The following is a 20,410-nucleotide window of genomic DNA, read 5'->3' as shown; positions in this document are numbered from 1 at the left end:
GGTCGCTGTGTGTCGACATGGATTGTGTCTTTTGTGTCACTTTCACTTCAGGGATGGCAAACTGTGGCGTGTTTCAGGAACGGTTACATGCCCGACAACTACACTTCTGAACAGGTCCAACTTTTGATTTGCACTCAGAATGATTACATCAAAGAGTTTAGTTAAAAACACTAAATGAAACCTGCAGACTTGCTTAAAGTGATTCGTATTCATGAGAAACTGGAGCGTCATTATCATTGAGTTTATTTCTTTCCCTGCTAAGCAACACCAAGTCTAGCCCTGATTGGCTGATATAAGTGACCACAGACCTGTCGCTGTGTGAGTTTGAATGGGTGATTAGAGACCAACACATGTTTGTTGCTGCTCCATGTTTTCTGCAACATTGTGTGTAGTTACTGCAGCTGTGTATGCATTCTGCTGGCAGGAAACAAGTGAAAGAAAACTGGCGAGCATCCTGGAAGGAAAACTTAATCGGACATAACAAGTTAAAACAGTTTGCAAGCTTCAAGCCAAACTGCTGAATCTACCGTCCAGGTTCTCCTTGATAGCGTGACTCTGTGTTGTTCTCCTTCATTCTTCTGTCTCTGTCTGTCAAATCTCAGCGTATTATAAACCAACTGTTGTCACCCTCTGCTGCTCAGTGTGCTGGCTGTTTTCTCGAGAATCTCAACCACAAGAAAGTTTATACGAACGAAGCTAAAAAACCTGTGACAGTTTGTGAAACGTCATTAGCAGCAGTGAAATAAGTTAGTTAGTGAAATGATAGAGGCTATTTTATGCTGGAAAAATTCTTCTAGCACAAAGTGGCCCAATAAACGGAATTTTTTAATACAGAAATACATCTAATGATAAAAAGCAGAGAATTCATTGTCTGTTTTCCATTGCAGAGCTGGGATGCTCGTCTCCTCATGGAGCGCTCTCGAGCTGTGAAGTGTCCAGATATCAGCGCTCACCTGGCTGGTACCAAGAAGATTCAGCAAGTGCTCTCCAGGTACAGGATTGGTGCACATGTTGTTTCCTTATTACTCACACAGTGGTAACTGCTTCCTTTGTACACAGTTGAATATCTTCTTTTAAAGCGTAATGTTGCTCTAGCTGTGCTCACTGTGATCCTGAGCTCCTGTTATGTTTGCTGCAGGGGATCCAGCGGAGGATCACAGTGACCCTCATCCACGAGAAGGGCAGCGAGCTCCATTGGAAAGATGTTCGTGAGCTGGTTGTAGGTGAGCAGCCTGCCTTTAGGGTCTAGTCGTGCTATACCTCTGTGTAGAAAACAAAACCCCAAAGCACCGAAACAATGTTTTATAGTGTTTGTGTGCTTTTGATAGAGGAAGACAGGACAGAACATCATTAAAGGGATTTGACTTTGTGAGATCACCCTGAAAACGCACCACTCGGTTCACTCTGAGATATTTTCAGTCTGGAAAGATGAATCTGTCGGGCTTCAGGCTGCTTCTCACTTTAAGCAGTTCATGCTGTAGCTGATGGACCAAAAATGACATTTGATATTTTAGACATTCAGCTGCTGACTCTGAAGCCAACAGGCTCTTGAGTGTGGATGATTGTGTTGGTACTGGATGCTGTGATCAAACAGCTGTTCTGATCTGTCTTCATTCATGCCTGTTGTTATTAAGCCTCCTAAGCTCCAAACCAGTAAAAGCAATCTTTGGAGGCAACACCCTTTTTAGTACTTTGCTGTATTTGTTTGTGATTGTGTGACACTGAACCACAGTGCTATGTATATCCTCTGTAACACTCAGACGTTTCCAGATCAGTGTTTCCCCCTCAGCTGTTTCTCACTATAGAGTCTTTCCTCTGTAACAATGAGGCACCAGCAGAGCATATCTGGCTCCCAGTCTGTGGCTGATAGTGCCCCCTGCTGTTAATAACAGGAACAGTGTAACCTTGTATGGAGCTCATAGTGATGGTCTGAAGATTGCTGCTGCAAGGCAGTAATTTGTATCCATGTGTGCTGTCTATTCTGAGCATATGCAGTTATGTGAGCTCTCAGGTTTTATGTATCAGGACATAATTAAAAACAATCAGGTCCTTAGTAGGTCTTAATATGAGGTAAATATAAAACATGAAGTGTTTGTGAGGTTCATCTGCAGCACCTCTGTCTCTGTGAAATGTTTGCTAATTTAACATTTTCCCTCCTAAACAGGAAGGAGTTTGTGGAGGCCTATGTGAATCATGCCTTCAACACATCAGTGGAGAATCTGTTCCAGGAGTTCAAGCGAGGCTTCTTCCTGGTGTGTGAGCAGGATTTGGTGAGGCTGTTTCGACCAGAGGAGCTGCAGGGAGTGCTGGTCGGCCAGGACGTGCATGACTGGGAAAAGTTCAAACAGGTAGAGTCAGCCAAACAGACACAGGCTGTAGTTTCACAGCTGTCCTGTAGCACAATAACTGTGTACTGCATACTGTCAAAAGCATTCAGTCGGCTGCTTTAACACAAATATGAACTTGAGTCACATCTCAGTCTTAATCCAGACTTTTGTATGATAGTATAATATAATAGTCAGCCCACCCTTCGCAGCTATAACTGCTTCCACTCTTCTGGGAAAGCTTTCCACAAGGTTTAGGTGTGTTTATGGGAATTTTTTGACTATTCTTCCAGAGGTGCATTTGTGGTGTCAGACACTGACGTTGGAGGAGAAGGCCTGGCTCACAGTTGCTGCTCTAATTCATCCCAAAGATGTTCTATCAGGTTGAGGTCAGGACTCTGTGCAGGCTAGTCCAGTTCTTCTACACCAAACTCACTCATCCATGTCTTTATGGACCTTGTATTGTGCACTGGTGCCCAGCCATGTGCACACATGCCCACACTTTACACTTGGCACAGTGCAGTCAGACAAGTACTTCTGGCAACCACCAAACCCTGACACATCCATCGGATTGCCAGTCAGAGAAGTGTGATTCGTCACTCCAGTAAACACATCTCCACTGCTTTAGAGTCCAGTGTTGAGATGCTTAAATCACTCCATCTGACGCTTTGCATTGTGTTTGTCAGTGTAAGGCTGGGATGCAGCTGCTCAGCCATGGAAACCAATGAAGTTTGGACATCTGTAACAACAGCAGACTGCAGATATTGGTGACTTAAGTGCACTATGAGCCTTAGCATCAGCTGACTAGCTGTCATTTCCAATTACTTCCACTTTGTTATAATATCACTAACAGCTGACTATGGAATATTTAATAGCGAGGAAATTTCATGACTGGACTTGTTGCACTGGTGCATCCTATCACATTACCATGCTGGAATTCATTCAGTTCCTGAGAGCGACTCGTCCTTTCACACATGTTTGTAGAAGTAGTCTGCATGCCTAGGTGCTTGATCTAATACACCTGTGTCCATGGAAGTGATTGGAACACATTAATTGAATGATTTGGATGTGTTAGGGAATACTTTTGGCAACATAGTGTATGCCTGACCTTACAAACTCTATGATTATAACAGTCATTTTCACTGTTTTCAGAACACAAGTTATGGTTGGAGATATCATGACCGCCACCCCACCATACTACGGAGCCCCTCTGATGACATGGTACAAAAAATAAATAAATTGTGGCCACGAAATATCATTTCGAGGCCACGAAATAGGTATAACGTGCCCACGAAATACTTATTTGTGGCCACGAAATAGGTATAACGTGCCCACGAAATACTTATTTGTGGCCACGAAATAGGTATAACGTGCCCACGAAATACTTATTTGTGGCCACGAAACACTTGATGATATATATATATATTATCCCAGGGCACATTCACTAGAACCTGCGTCAGCCATAGTACGGAGTCCTTGCTGTTGGTGATGTCCTTAAGGTGAGTGTATTATATTTTATATTTATTTCATATTGTTATCCCGCAATTCGGCAGTTATTTATTCAGACCTATATTGTTACTATGTTCTAAATGGTGTCTGCTGACGTTTCAAATGTTGTATCCTCATGTTGTTAGTACACGTTGTTTTGTTGTGCTAATATGTAGCCGTAAACTCATTTTTAACTGTAGGACGTGCGGCGGCCCCGCAGCACACTTTCAAAGTAGAGCAAGGCTGAAGGCTACTAATAAATGAGGTATGTTCAACATAAAACCTTAGTTCTCTGTGTCACGAAGGTGTCTCTCTTTTACCCTGGCCACATCACCATACTAGCTGGTGCAACTAATCTGGTCTGGACAATAATAACAGTTTTAGATGGAAAGCATCTTAAAATTGCCTTTTTTTTGCTGAACATCTCCTTTGAAAGTAGCATCATGTGAGTCACACTTGTTAAGGTAATACATGCTAAATGAGCCGTAGCTTTCAACGCATTATCGGATGAAGCCTTGCAGTTACAGTAGCTCACTGCGGTTATCACGTTGCCAAGGGAACTAATAAAGCATACAGTGATCGGAATGATTTTGTATTGATGCAGGTTGTCATTGCTCATGCTGAACTACTTAAACTCCAAGTAGACAATCGCTCCATTCCTCATTACCATAGATAATATCTAAGTAATAAAACAATCATTATCAAATTCTGATTTGCCATAGATAAAGTGATTTTATAGGTAGGCTATCATGTAAAAATCTGCTACATAAAATTTATAACTGAGTGTAAAAATACTAATTTTATTTTCATGTGGTTTAGAGGTCAGCTATGGATACTCGGCTGCGAGAATTCTTAACAGAGCGCAAAGTTGAAGAAGATGTGATCAAGAAACTTGAAGATGAGAATGTAAGCCACTGCAGCTTTTGCTGTGTGCGTGCGTGTGTGTCTGTGTGTTTGTTTTTGAACGGAAAGCCGCAATCCACAATTTACTATGCACATTCTAAAAGAATTTATTGAATTTTATATTTGTGTTTAATCAGTGACATTAATTAATGACGTGATATGTTTAAAGAGTAATTTTAAAAGCAACTTTTGTTCATCTTATGTTGGACAAATGTGTACCACATTACCAAAAGTATCTGTTATCAAAAGTAGATAGCAAAAAACAACTCTAAAATATGCAGTTGTATGTATTCATTGTTTTTTTAATATTGACAATTTTATTAATTTGTTATTTATATTTTTCAGATTGATGAAACTGTCATTCCCTTAATGACAGACAGTGACCTGGCAAAGTACATCCCCAAAGTTGGCGATAGAGTCTCCACTGTGGCCTTCTGCAGACAAGCAACACTGTCACGGACGTCACCATCCAGGAAAGAATCTATACTCTCAAGGCTACGACAAAGACTGACAGGAGCTGAGGGAATGCCTCCTAAAAAGAAATTGTCTCAGTGGGCAGAAAATACAAATGCAAAACGAACAGTTAGACGAATTGAGGTTGGCTGGATGGATTTTGATGAGTCGAAGGGTGGGTTCAAACAGGTGAAGTCTGTAAGTGGTGGTGGAACAAGGCATTTATCTGTAGATAAAAATGAAACAGTGTCAAATATCAAACTTATGGCTGAAAATCTGTTTTTCCCCAATGGCACCTCAAAAAAAAACAAAAGTCTTTCACACTATTCAACTCATATTGAGAGCTCACAGATGCATGTGGATGCTTCCAGTACAGTTGATGAGTTGTATAAGCAAAGTAAAGTCAAAATTCTGCGACTTTATCTGTGTACCAGAAAGAAAACACAACAGCAGCCCCAAGACGTAGAGGCCAATCATGCAATAACCCAGCCCTCTGTGGTAGATCTCACTGGCAATGAACCTAATCAGGCCGCTGATGATCTGTTGGTGGAAAACATAAATTCAGAACCATCAAACTTTGTAATTAATGATGGAGCTTCCACAAGTGGATATTTTGAACTGAATGACACATTACCATGGGATGGTCTGCCAAATGTAGGTGAAAGTGAAGATTCTGATGCAGTTGTTATTATTAGTGGGGATAACAGGGTGGATATTAGTGTGGTTGAACTAAACCCTGAAACACTGTTTACAGAAAAAGAGTCTGATCCACCTCATCACACATTGTCTCTCTCACCGGGGCTGACAGGAGAGGCCAATATTCCTGACCAAGCACCCCCTGAACCACGATCTTGTCCCGTAATACTAACTGTTAGAAGAGGTCATTGTCTTACTGATTTGATCAGTGCCTTTAAGGACTCAAACATTATTTCATCTGAGGTCAATATCAAAATGTTGTTACCAAATGGAGAGCTTGAACAGGGGGAAGGAAGTGGTGTTTTGCGGGACTGCCTGACAGAATTTTGGATGGATTTCTATGACAGCTGCACATTGGGAGTTGAGGTGAAAGTCCCATTCATTCGGCATGACTTTCAGTGTGAAGAATGGCAGGCTATAGCTAGAGTGTTTGTTGTAGGGTGGAAGCAAGCTGGTTACTTCCCAGTGAAGCTTGCAATACCCTTTCTGGAGGAGATATTGTACGGCTCAACAACCAGTAGTTTAAAAGATTCCTTTCTTTTGTACGTCTCACAAGAAGAGCGATCTGTTCTCCTGAAGGCTTTGGATGACTTCAATTCAGTGGATACAGCTGAATTGCTGGAAGTACTTGATGCACATGAGTGCAAGCAGGTTCCTACCCAGGACACACTGCTCCCTGTTTTGGCACAGATAGGACACAAAGTACTTATTCAGGCCCCAATGTTTGTAATCAAGTGCTGGCGTCCCGTTGTGGGTTCTGTAGCTGGTTTACTCCCACCAGAAGGACTGCATCATTTCATAGCAGAAAAAAAACCGACTGTAAAAACAGTGAAGGAGCTTCTAATCTTTCCAGAGGAGATGACAGCTGCCCAGTCAACAGTTTCTCGTTACCTGAAAAGGTACATTGGAGAAATTGATTTCAATTATCTTCAGCTTTTCCTGCGGTTCTGTACAGGATCCAATCTGTTGGATAAAGCCATACTAATTGAGTTCATAGAAACTACAGATTTCCTCCGCAGACCACAATCCCACACATGTGGATGTGTACTAAAGCTGCCCCTTTGGTTATCACAGCTATCCAGACTTTCGCAGTGAATTTAACAGCATTCTCGCAAGCTCTATGTGGGTGATGGATGTGGTGTAGGTCAGTGTTACCCAACCTTGGTCCTCAAGGCACTCTGCCCTACACGTTTTAGGTTTTCCACCCTAACAGTTCATAGAAACACGGGTGTAGTTAACAGTAACATGAAGGAATGAATGTGAATGTTCAATAGACTGGGTGGTTAAGTTCTCTTAACAGTGTAGCCCGTTGTGCCTTTTTCATGTGCAGCCTTTTTTTTCATCTGGTCAGTAAGTGCTTTCTTAGTTTCTCCCCCCAATTAAAATAGTAAGCTAAAGGGAATGTTCAGGTTTTTTAAAGTGGAATTACCTGTAGTAGACAGCACTTAGCACTCTGATTTTGCAGAAGCAGCAGTGAGTGTTGGGGACAAAATAAGGCAACAAATTGGTTGGGGAATGAGACCACAAAACAACACCAGTTGAAAATACATATACATATTTAAATAACATTTTCAGTGCTTCACCTGGTAGGAATCCGTACACTAAACATAGAAGTGCATCTGTTCCTGCTGCACACATTGTTACTGTGTTTTTGGCTAGTGCCAAAATAAATTACTAATTTTAACATTCTAATACTTTTTTACTACAGGAAGAGTAACAAATATTTCCAATATAGCATACAGTAACAGTTCTACAAACTGGAAGATTGCTGAGTGCTTTCTACTGTATATACATACATAAGTACAACACCATTACAAATACCATATTCCAACTGATTAAGCATGTTCTATATTAAAGTATTTCAGATGTTTGCAGAAATCTTAATAGAAACAAGAATGTGAACCTTTATGTTCCTAATGGGTTTAGAAGAAAAGTTGTCAATTACAGAGATTGGTTACATTGTAAAGAGGTTTGTATAACATTTTAGAAATAACTGTTATTTTATCCTGTTATTATATGCAAAATACAACCTGTTTTTGAGTATGGTGTATTTTGAAAGACACCAGTAAACCATTCTCATTGGTACAAAACTTTGTCCTCTCTGTTACATTCTATACATCTTTAAACATGAACATGTCTAATGACACAGCTGAAAGTTATTTAACTACTCATTCTATAATGTCATACACGTGCTGTGATTTTTAAGAAAAAAAGCCGTTCTTTATCAAACATGGGATTGCTTTAATCTATTCCACAATAACAAAATTATAGGCTCAAGAAACATTTGGAGCATTGGTGACACAACTATGATTCTACACTTTAGCCTACTTGGTCTTCTTGTCTAATTGATCACAACATTAGATATATTGCCAGTCTATGTGGTTGTTATCCAAGGTGCTCTTTTTTTGTTAGAAATTAACACATTTTTGGTACCAAAAACTATTATGAACAACTTTTGATACTTTAACAGTGTGATAAGTTTAACTCAATCCCAAAAGGATTTTTTTTTTCTAACCTGTATCATATTTTAGTTTAATACTCCACGCTTTGTAGCTACCAAGAGCAAGCAACACTTCATGATGAGTTAATTTACTGACATGGACAAAATGAAAATTATGTTATACAGTCTTTTCTGATAATTTTGATACAAAGACAAGATAACTACACACTGGAGAAAAATAATTACTTAATAATAAGTACATTAAGCTGTAGGAATACGTACTGAAGTACAAAATGTACTACATTTGTATGTTTGTGTCCATTTAAGTAGCCTCAAATAACTGTGAACGAACTGTATCCCTGAGATGAAAATATAAATCAAGGGCCTGGGACATGGTAGATGGGAATTCCAAGCTTGATTCCTCCATTATTATTGTGCACAAATCAAATACTTGCACATCACATGGGACTGAACTAACAAAAGTGCAGCTATTTTTACACAAGGTCAAATCTTCTGTCAGTGGAACGAGACAGTCTTCTGCACCCCAAAGGTGAGGGGCCATGTACATGACATCAGGTATCCCACAGGGCACGTTGTTATTCTTTGAGGGCCTTATACGGTGAGCATTCCAAACACTCCGGATGTCATTCAATACCTCCTGATGAAGAAACAAGAATTAGGTCAGAGCTGTAATACAAGGCATTTTTAAAATGGTCGAAAATAAGTGTGGTGCATCCTTAAATGAATTGAAAAGCAGCAATGTTTGGATGCAGTTTAATGAAAACCAAAGGAAGAGGGAGTGATGGCAAAAAAAGAAAAGAAAGAACCACACCAGGCAAACCACTGAGTTGTGGGATCTGGGCTTTATACTAATACTAATACTAATCTTGGTGCGGATGCGCAAAGCTTTTCAACTTTATGCGCATAATACAGGTGACAAAATCAATATTTTTCAATCCCATGAGGGGATTCAATATCATCTCAGACCTGAACGTACCAATGATAGAGCGCTGAAGAGTTACTGATGCGTGAAGCCTGACTGCTTTTGACAGACTGGCAGTGACAGATCGTTAGCTGCAGCATAACTGCTGATGCAGAATGAGTGCAGACAAGGATAATGTCCTCCGATCAGAAAAAAACAACATTTAAGTCGTGCTGACTTCTGATCAGTTCAATTGGCAAAGTGTTCCCTGATTTAAAAACTTTGGCTGGGTTGATGCTTCAGCCTCCATTACGCACATACAGAGCGCAGTTGACCTTCAACAACGTTAGGAATACATTGCATTTACCGTACGGTAAAGGTAACGTCGTTTTAACTATGTAAACAATTATTTTGTTACCCTTACTGCTAAAACAGCTTAATTTAATGTAATTAATTACCACCACTGGTTATCATAATATGGGTCATTTACCTGAATGATTGGCATGAAGCAGAACTGTATCAGAGCTTTGTCAATGAAATCCCCAAAGAAGAATCCTTCGTCCTTCAGTTCTCCTAGAAGCTTGATCCATGACTCGACTCCTTCTTTTCTCATCACTCCCCACCAGCTCTCAATTCTCTGGTTTGCGGTACTTGCTCCTGTGACGTAGCTTCTGTCTCCTGCTCTATCATCCCCGTCATTTCTCCGTAAATAACGCTGGAGGTCTCTGACCAACACGTTCTCAGTGCCCATGTCAGTTCGTACGAGCCTGGGGAAACCCCCACGACTCTCCACTGCTTCCACAAAGTAACCTCCGATAACCTTTGGGTCACTGTTAGTGTGTGCGGCCCGCAGCCAAATGATGTTGCGTGAGAAACCGTCGATGCATCCATTAATACATATCCCATATGGCTTTAGTTTGTCATAAGAGTCTATGTGCCACACAAAGTTAGGCCCCTGAGCAAAATATTGCCTCCTTCTGAGACGTCTGGTCTGGCGAACCTGGGAACCTACTGGGTCCAGTAAAGAGATGAGGATCCTGACGTCTTCTTTCCTGATCGCAATGCCGTGTTGTTTGCACTTTGTAAACATCCACCGATAACCGTGATCCTTCCCAGGCCCTTGCAGTTGGTTCACAATAAAATCTATCCCGGCGTCCAGGTCGTACTTACGTCTGTAAAGCGACTTGGCTCTCAATATCCGGTTTAAATGTCTCTCCGTAATGATGGTTCCTTGCATTGCCAGGCTTTTCAAAATGCATTTGTAGCTCATTCCCAGCCTGAAATAAAACTCAATCAGACTGTCTCTGTCCATGGTGTATTTAGCCTACTTTTATGCTTGTGTCTCTACGCAGCTGTCCAGGAATTCTATCAATAAGATGTGCGCACGTTATCTATTTCGTGGCCACAAATGCGTAATTCGTTGCCACGTTATACCCAATTCGTGCCCACAAATTAGCATTTCGTGCGCACGTTATACCTATTTCGTGCCCTCGAAATAGTATTTCGTGGCCACAAATAAGTATTTCGTGGGCAAGTTATACCTGTTTCGTGCCCTCGAAATAGTATTTCGTGGGCACAAATAAGTATTTCGTGGGCACGTTATACCTATTTCGTGGCCTCGAAATGATATTTCGTGGCCACAATTTATTTATTTTTTGTACCATGTCATCAGAGGGGCTCCGTACCATACAGATGTTTTGGGAGGTATTTGATGAACTAACTGAAGAGCAGAGGAAAGATGTCCTTCGTAAGTACTTGCTGAAGCCTCCATTATGATATGTTACTGAAATCACACTGTATCATATAAAACATTAGATTTTTCTGCGCTTTACCAAGATACATTAGAGAGCAGCATTGTTCTGATTAATATACTGTAAAGCTGCTTCTAGCTGGTGGACTGAGCCGCCTCACCTTTCACCTGGCTCACGTCACACACCTGGAGAGACTCGACCTCCACCTGTGTTGCCTCACGCGAGATGATCTAGAGGCTCTGAGTCAGTTGCTACCAATCTCACACGCCGGACACTAATCGCATGCTCGCTGCAGCAGTCATGTGACTCGTTGTTTTTCAGTCCAGGTGCTGCCCTCTCTCACTGCACTGACCGAGCTTGATGTGTCATCCAATAAGGAAGTGGGAGGTGTGGTCCACCTGCTGGTCTCCGCCCTCCCTGCGACACAAATGAGGAGGCTGCCATTCAACAGCTGCTACATGAGCAACGAGTCCTTCACTGCTCTGGGTAACACACACACACACACACTTGTTTATTTATAGAAGTTTTCCTTCAAGTCATTCTCCCTGAATACCTCTTCCACCCTCTAGCCTGAAATGGTGAAAACTTTGTGTTTATGCATCAGCCCTGGCGGTGTCCTATCTGCGCACGGTGGATATTTCCTGGTGTAAAGTGGTTGGCGGTCACTTGGCGCTCCTGCTGGATGCTCTGCAGCCATCAGTCGTCAGCGAGCTCCGTCTTTGCAGCTGCGAGCTCACCACTGATGACATGCAACATCTGGGTAACTAACACACAATGACATTATACTTTTTCTTTTTTGGTCTGTAGTGGATCATTAGGCTGCATAAATGTATATTAAGACAAGTAAAGCCTGAAGGAAATTGATATTTCTTTCATTTATTTCATGCTGCCAGCATCTGTAGCTGTCGTATAAAACAAAACAATGAAACTATTCGGTGTTATTTTTGTCTCCATCAGAAACATTGTGAACAAAACAGTAAAGTGAACAGGCATAAAGTGATCAGTTATCAATGGGTCCTCTTCCTCTGTGCAGCTGCCGTGTGCAGACGGGGCTGTCTCTCCTCACTCCGTGCACTGGATCTGTCCTACAACAGCTTGGTGGGAGACAACGGTTGGTGCAGTCTGTTTGCAGCAGGAGGTCTGGGCTCTCTGGAAGACGTGGATGTCAGTTTGCGACCTTCAACCTCTGCTCCGTGCTCAGCCTGGCTGCCCGCTCTGCTCCGAGCTCTGCCTCAAATGCCGGCGCTGGCTCGACTGGCCATGCAGAGGTGGACAGCTGACTGTCAGGAGAGAGAGCAGCTGAGGTACTGTCTGAAAAAGAGGAGCGTCCTGCTGGAAAGGGATCCAGATTTACAAGACACATCATCAACATGTAAAGGGAACAGTCAGGAGAGCCTAGAAGAGAGTCAGCCTGAGGAGATTGGAGCGGACCGCACTGGAATTTACTGTCAAAGAGCGACCCACTTTGTTGCTTTATTATTATTTTTTTAAGTCTCTGTTACCACAAGAAGGTCAGTGTTGACGTCAGCTGCATCACGTCTGATGTAAACTGTGTCACACGTGATGGTTTCAGGGAATACTGGGAACTTACAGAGTTAAGCACAGCTGGTGTGGGTTATCATATTTGTCGTCTCTCACCTTGGCTGCAGGGTCTGGGTCTTTCCAATGCAGCAGTCCTAACACTTGAGACACACATGCCGAGAAGTGGGGATACCTGGAAATGGACAAAGGCTTTCAGCAGAGTTTTAAAGCAGCTATTCAGGAAAAGAGCTGTGAATTATCTGCATACCTTGTTAGGTAATCAGCTATTTTGGGGTTCTTTAACAAATCAACCAAAAGGTCGACTGAGTATTTTCTCGTCAGAGTACCTTCACCGTTCACGATGATGTTGAGCACAAGCTGGAGCGTTTGATGGATGTTCTTTGCATCAAAGAGCTACGAGGAAATCCCAGAGAGTAGAGACAGGATATTATGTGAATCAGCATGAATGTTGTTTGTTGTTCAACAGATAAAAACAAGAAGAGAAAATAGAAACAAAGTAAAAAAGGAACAATTGTTTCTGCCGTTAAGAAAAAAAAATTGAGTCATGGCAGAGACCTGCAGAAGTCTTGAGTCTCATTTGATGACATTTTGTCAGATTGCCTTGTAATTTAAAAAAAACAAAACTGTTTTTTGAGCAAAAGTTCTCCAGGTTTTTTTGGAGTTCTTTCAAAGTTTTCTTATTTTTGGACGTTAGCTGCTTTTTCACTCTTTTTCAGTCCAGTCTGTGCATCTGAACATTTACAGAAAGATTTCTTTGTTTCGTCTTTAGACACTTTGTTAAACGCAGATCCCAGCAGAGTTCACCTACCTTCTCTCCAACCTTCTCAGGTTTTGTGGATATTATACATGGTTATGCTGAGGATATGTCGGCTACTTTCCACTGGAAATGCCTTTTGGTTAAACTGTCAGCGAGGAATTTGCACTGTTACATTTTTATATAACTTTAATGCAAAAAAAACAGCTGCTTGTTTAAGTGAAAATACACTGATGGGGTTTTTTTCTATTCATGAACAGGAGTGTGATCAGTTTAATAAAAGAAAAAATAACCATAACCAAGATATGAGGGGAAATCTTGGACAAATACAAGCAGACTGGAGCAGCCAGCGTTCAAAACACCGACGTTCAAGGTAACAGAAGGTTCCCGAGCCACATCCACCCAGCTGGTTTCTGTGTTTCTTGTGTATTTGTGTACACTGTGACTTCATGGCTGTCTTGGGCTCCAGCTCTTGTTTTGGTGTCTCATTAATTTGATTTAATGTCCTGCTTAGTGATAACATCACTCTTGGCCTCCCTGCACTGGCTTCCAATTGAATTTAGGATTCATTTTCAAGTTCTTTTATTGGTTTTTAAATCTTTAAATGGTCTGGCACCTGCTGAAGCCCTATGTCCCCACTCGTTCGCTCCGGTCAGCTGAGCAGCTGTTGCTCTCAGTCCCCAAATCACGGCTGAAACTGAGAGGAGACCGAGCGTTCTCTATCGTGGCTCCTAAGCTTTGGAATAATCTTCCTCTTCACATTAGGCAATCGACATCAGTGCTGGTTTTTAAATCCAGATTGAAAAAGCATTTTTATTCACTGGCTTTTGACTCAGTGGTTGACTGACTTGTATTTTATTGTTTTTCGCTATGTTTATTATTGTATCGTATTTATTATTCTTATGGTATCTATTATGTTTCTATTGTTCAGCAGTTTGGTCAGCCTTGTGTGTTTTTAAAGTGCTATATAAATAAACAATGATGATGATGATGAACATAGTAACGTGTGTTGGGTTGCTCTGTCTTCAGACTCACTGTCAGACTGATTAGACAGTGAGTCTGAAGGTGAGAGTCCTCACTGCCCACGCCTGTCTTTGGGTCTGACCAACACCGTTTCCTGTGTGTCATTCCCCCCTCGCCTTCCCCCCATCCGTCCTGTCTGCACTGACCTCTCCAATAAAGACAAAAGGCCTCATTTTCTGAAACTCTTCCTATCCCATCACCTTGCGAAGAATCACTTCACCATGTTGATTAATAAGGACGGTGGGAATGGTTTGAAGTCTCGTCACAGAAAATGTGCCAAAGGCAAAGAATCTGAGCTTGAAATAAAATGAAATGAAAGATCAGCCCCACACAAGGGTTAAATTCAGATGGAAACTCTTATCACACAAAGAGAACAAGCGAATAAATATATCTGAGTGTGGCCCCTCGACTGTCACAGTGTAGCTGACATTTGATCTTATCATGTGTTAAAGCTATTTTAATTACTGAAGAGAACCAGTGTCAAACTCAGCCCAAGTATGGTTGTACGTTAATCCTTAAAGCAACAACGTTTTTAAAGTTGCAGCGTCATTTTTACACCACACCTAAAATCCCACTAATCGTCCGGGCTCTTCACCCTATGACCACACGCTGGGGTATCTAACACCACATGACCCAAATGGAAACTATGTCAGCTGAAAGAAACCCATCGAAATGTGCAACACTTAAAACTTTGCCTGATTGGAGCATGGCTTCAAATACAGCCCTGAAAACAGACAGGCGGTCGTTGGCATTTCGTTACAAAGTTTCCTTGTTCAAAACTTCTGCTTCATTATAACAACCGAGTGACTGGGATCTACGAGCTGAGCTTGTGTAAGATGTCTGACACTGGAAGCCCAGGTGAGCGGCCATGAAACATGTTTAAAGAACGGCAGCTGTTTTATCATAATTCTGTGGAGAGCTTCATCCTAATGAGGGCTCATGTCCTGAGCAGGGATGCAGAGGAGGAGGAGGAAGGTCCTGGACACATCAGTGGCTTATGTGCGTGGAGAGGAGAACCTGGCCGGCTGGAGGCCCAGAGGAGATAGCCTCATCCTAGAGCACCAGTGGGAGCTGGAGAAGATGGAGCAGCTGCAGGAGGTGGGGCCTTAAAAGATTCATAAAGAAATAAATCTGTTTAATATCATTGAGGGAAAAATGACTTTTCAGCTCAAAGACCAAAGTGCTATTCTAAAAAGTTTTTTCTTAGAGTACAGACTTTACATGACTAACCTCCCCTCTTCTCCCCACCTCACATTCGCCCCCATCTTTCGTCCAGGTGGAAAAGACCCGTCACCTTCTGGGAGAGGCGGCTCCCGTGGGAACAGCTCCCACCACCAAGTCCCTGAGTGAGTCTCTGTCCCCCAGCGTGAGCTCCGGCACTCTGTCCACATCCACCTCCGTCTCCTCGCAGATCTCCAGCACCACCTTTGAAAGCGTGAGAAGGAGCTGGCCACCAAGGTGAGAAAAACGTGGGCTTAGTGGGCGTTCTTGTTGCTGCCTTCTTCCTTCTCTGCTCGGAGCTGATCGGTCTTGTTCCTGTTGTGTTGTAGTGCCTGCGCCTTCTGACACACACCTTCAATACTGAATACAAGCAGCTGGTGAACAGCATCAGTGACTGCAAGGTGAGAAATAATACAAAGAAATAAAAAAATAGCCTTTCTGTGTCACATCAGGGAGTTCCTATATTGACGTCTACCTCATCCTGCTGTTGTTTCACTTCAGCTTTCTCTCATCTCACCGATCGGACGTGATCCATCCGTGACGAGCTTCAGCAGTGCCACCCTCACCCCTTCCTCTACCTGCCCCTCTCTCTCGGACTCGCGCTGTGGCTCCATGGGCCAGAAGTAAACATATTTTTAGGAACATTGACCTCGATCTGCAAACGGTTATTGACAGGTTATCTATTTGATTCTAACTTGGTGTGATTTGTGTTAAAGGACCCCTGAGAACAGCTCACGTGCCTCCAGTCCCTCCTGCTCAGACTGTGAAAACTTCCCGATGGTTCCCACTCTGGAGACCTCCTACCTTGCGCGGGCTGCAAAGAACGAGTTCCTGAACTTGGTGCCTGATATTGAAGAAATGCGACCAGGGTGAGTAATGCCATATTAACCCAAATACTGTCACTATGACATGTGTCTCACAGACCAAATGTAAGTCGACACTCATGTTCTCTAGTTCAAGCAGAAATGATGTGGATCGATTCAAATTCCTGAGCCTGGATGATTTCAGCTGGAAACAAACCAACTCTGCTTCTTCCTCAGATAATTCAATTCAATTCAATTTTATTTATATAGCGCCAAATCACAACAAAAGTCACCTCAAGGTGCTTCATAGATACAGAGAAAAACCCAACAATCATATGACCCCTTATGAGCAAGCACTTTGGCGACAGTGGGAAGTAAAAACTCCCTTTTAACAGGAAGAAACCTCCAGCAGAACCAGGCTCAGGGAGGGGCGGGGCCATCTTCTGCGACCAGTTGGGGTGAGAGAAGGAAAACAGGATAAAGACATGCTGTGGAAGAGAGACAGAGGTTAATAACAGATATGATTCAATGCAGAGAGGTCTATTAATGCATAGTGAGTGAGAAAGGAGACTGGAAAGGAAAAACTCAATGCATCATGGGAATCCCCGGCAACTATGCAAGTTGTAAACAGTTGTAGGATTAAAGATTATTGAATGTACAGAATGATTATTTACACAGAGCTATACAGTAGTGCAGTTAAGATAAGTGAGGGTGTAGATAGTTTCTACAGAGGCTATATAAAGTGCTAGTGGTTGTGAGTGGTGGTTCACTCCATGTTATTATTGTGTGTTTGAGGGTACAGTTGTCCATTGTGGGGGTGTGTATGTTCAGTGCATGAGTTTAACGTGGGTCAGATGTCAGGAGGCAGAGTTCAGGAGTCTGACAGCTGTGGGGAAGTAGCTGTTCCGGTACCTGGTGGTCTTAGTCCGGAGGCTCCTGTGGCGCCTCCCAGAGGGCAGGAGGGTGAAGAGTCCATGTGATGGGTGACTGGGGTCTTTGATGATTTTCCCAGCCCTTTTCAGACACCGCTTCCTGTAGATGTCCTTTATGGCAGGAAGTGGTGCTCCGGCGATGCGCTGGGCAGTTTTCACGACCCTCTGCAACGCCTTCCGGTCCGAGGCAGAGCAGTTCCCGTACCAGACTGTTATACAGTTGGTCAGGATGCTCTCGATGGTGCAGCGATAGAAGTTCACCAGGATGTCTGAGGACAGGTGGTTCTTCCTCAGAGTCCTCAAGAAGAAGAGGCGCTGGTGAGCCTTCTTGACCAGCTTGGAGCAGTTGGTCGTCCAGGTGAGATCCTCGGAGATGTGGACTCCCAGGAACTTGAAGCTGCTCACACGCTCCACAGCCGTCCCCTTAATGTGGATGGGTGGATGTGGGTCAGCATTCCTCCTGTAGTCCACGATGAGCTCCTTGGTCTTCTCGGTGTTAAGCAGCAGGTTGTTTGTGTCGCACCACTCAGCCAGACGATCCACCTCCTCCCTGTAGGCGGCCTCATCGTTGTCACTGATGAGGCCAATCACCGTGGTGTCATCTGCAAACTTAATGATGGTGTTGGAACCATCAGCAGGTCTGCAGTCGTGGGTGAAGAGGGAGTAGAGGAAAGGGCTCATCACACAGCCTTGTGGTACACCGGTGTTCATTGTGATGGTAGATGAGCAGTGGTTATCCAGCCGGACATGTTGGGGGCGGTTGGTCAGGAAGTCCAGTAACCATTTGCAGATGAGGGAACTGATGCCCAGGTCTGTCAGTTTCCTGATGAGTTGTGAGGGGTGGATTGTATTGAATGCTGAACTGAAGTCTATAAACAGCATTCTGGCGTAGGTGTTGTTGTTGTCCAGGTGTGAGAGGACAGAGTGCAGTGCGATGGAGACTGCATCCTCTGTGCTCCTGTTCTGGCGGTATGCAAATTGGTGGGGGTCCAGGGTGGGGGGGAGACAGGATTTGAAGTGTGCTAGGACCAGCTGCTCTAAGCACTTAGCTATTTACAGTTCATAACAAGAGACAAGGCACCATTTCTCTCCTTTGTGTTCCAGTCATCGCAGCAGATTAAACTTTTAAAATATTTGCAAATAGTATAAAGAAATATATAAAGAAGTAAAACAGTAATTTATTAATACTTAGAAATACTAAAACTTACATTTGTCAGCAAAAACTGCTGCCATCTGAACCGAAACGTTACAAACCAGCTTACCCACAATCTGTGTATTTTTCTATGCTGGCTACTTAAATTGGCATCCAACAAGCTATTTGCTTTAATCTTTTATTAGACAAAGGCTGACTGGTTAGTTCAAGCTTCAACTGCATCCAAAGGACTGAAAATGTTTTAACACAGTGACTGAACTTGATTGAAGTCTCCGTAGTTTGTTGAATTTGTTTCGAGTGACTTATTTTCACAATTCCAGGAATTTTTAAAAGGCACCAAAAAGCATTACAACGCTGAGCTCGAGTCTGTGGACTTCAAAGGAAATGCAGAGGAGGCCAGGGTCCACATCAACAGCTGGGTGGAGAAGCAGACACAAGGTAAGCATAATGTAACTTTAAATGATCTCCACTGTAAATCCTTGGGGATCAGTTGTGTTGTGTTCAGTTGAGACATTATTACCGGATTGTCCACCGTCCACATTATTTTCTGTTTCCAGTTCTTCCAGTCTAATTTCTATTCAGTATTAAGCAGCACTATCTCTGGGTTTTACTGTTTGGTTTCATGCTATTAATAAAACCATCACAGCAGTATGTTGCTGTAAATAGCAGGCCAATTCTTCTATTCTTATTATATTATGTGATGGGTACTTCTACTTTGATCACTTGTGTCTTTAACATATTTTTATTTTTCAGGCCCATTTAGGATTGGCTGCTATATGATTCAATGCAGAGACGTCTATTAATACATAGTGAGTGAGAAAGGTGACTGGAAAGGAAAAACTCAATGCATCATGGGAATCCCCGGCAGCCTACGTCTATTGCAGCATAACTAAGGGAGGATTCAGGGTCACCTGGTCCAGCCCTAACTATATGCTTTACCAAAGAGGAAAGTTTTAAGCCTAATCTTAAAAGTAGAGATAGTGTCTGTCTCCTGAATCCAAACTGGAAGCTGATTCCACAGAAGAGGGGCCTGAAAACTGGATTCTACCTGGTGCGCTGTGCTGATCATGCGTGTTCATATACGTGGCAACAGCAGACGTGCGTAGATCAACAATGGGTAATATGGAGTGCAGGAGAGAGTACGACCATGCAGCGTTAAAAGCGTGGAAGTACTTATATTACTTCAAGTGTTATTCTGTAAAAAGTGGCAAAAACATTAGCGTCCGTTGTACACTCTGCGAAAAATTACACTTCAAATCTGAACAAGCACCTAGCACGCTACCATGGGAACGGAAATTCACAGAGAAACCACCAGATCCCCCACTGATATGACCACCGGCCCCACTCCTGCTAAACAGGTGAAAATAGATTTTTTCACATAGTTTTTTTTTAAAAACTGTTGTATAGAATTACATTTTTGCTTGATGCGATTTCCCTAAAATTAAGAGATTAAAAATAATAAAACAATTTTTAAAAAGAGACTTTTCCATTTGACTGAATTTTTATATGATGGATTATGCATAAAAATAGAACTGGGCTGAAAGGTCTATTGCTTTATTAAGTATTCAGGTGTGTACCAAAAAGTAACTAAGTAATAAGTAAATAATTACTTTTGAAATTAAGTAATCAGTAATGTAACGGTATAACATTTTTTGAGAAGTAATCAGTAATAAGTAACTAATTACTTTTTTCCAAGTAACTTGAACAACACTGATCCACACACAAACACTAGAGAACAATCAGCCACCGCTTCTATTCTTACAAACGTCACAATTTGCAATAATAACAGTTTGAATGTTTTTATTCACATGAAAGTGTTTCTACATATGAATCATTAACAACTGTCAGATTTAATGTGATTTCTAAACAGAGAAAATCTCAGCTTTGTGTTTTGTGTTCGCATTAGACCTGATATAACAAAGAAAAGAAAGAAAGAAAGAAAGAAAAGATTTTTTTCTCATCAAAGTTTATAAATCAAGTGTACAGTTAGCTTTGATTTAGAAGC

At 42.3% G+C, this 20,410-nt stretch overlaps 1 long non-coding RNA gene and 1 pseudogene across 1 annotated transcript; both read left to right on the top strand.

The window, feature by feature from the left end:
- Window positions 1–1,182: 1,182 nt before the first annotated feature.
- Window positions 1,183–3,506, top strand: LOC147327398 (uncharacterized). The gene is made up of 3 exons (XR_015129844.1): window positions 1,183–1,223; window positions 2,165–2,348; window positions 2,618–3,506. It is a non-coding gene; the product is annotated as an uncharacterized LOC147327398 (long non-coding RNA).
- Window positions 3,507–3,974: 468 nt separating this feature from the next.
- LOC147327397 (uncharacterized) lies at window positions 3,975–7,258 on the top strand (annotated as a pseudogene).
- The last annotated feature ends 13,152 nt before the right edge of the window (window positions 7,259–20,410 follow it).

Source organism: Aulonocara sp. 'chitande type north' Nkhata Bay, linkage group LG6 (genome assembly GCF_057382095.1).
Source record: "Aulonocara sp. 'chitande type north' Nkhata Bay isolate Kocher_YH1m ecotype deep benthic linkage group LG6, A_spYH_male_GT1.1, whole genome shotgun sequence".
In the NCBI taxonomy this organism is placed as follows: domain Eukaryota; kingdom Metazoa; phylum Chordata; class Actinopteri; order Cichliformes; family Cichlidae; genus Aulonocara; species Aulonocara sp. 'chitande type north' Nkhata Bay.
The sequence above is the reverse complement of the archived record's forward strand: the minus strand, read 5'-3'. Positions and strand labels throughout refer to the sequence as shown.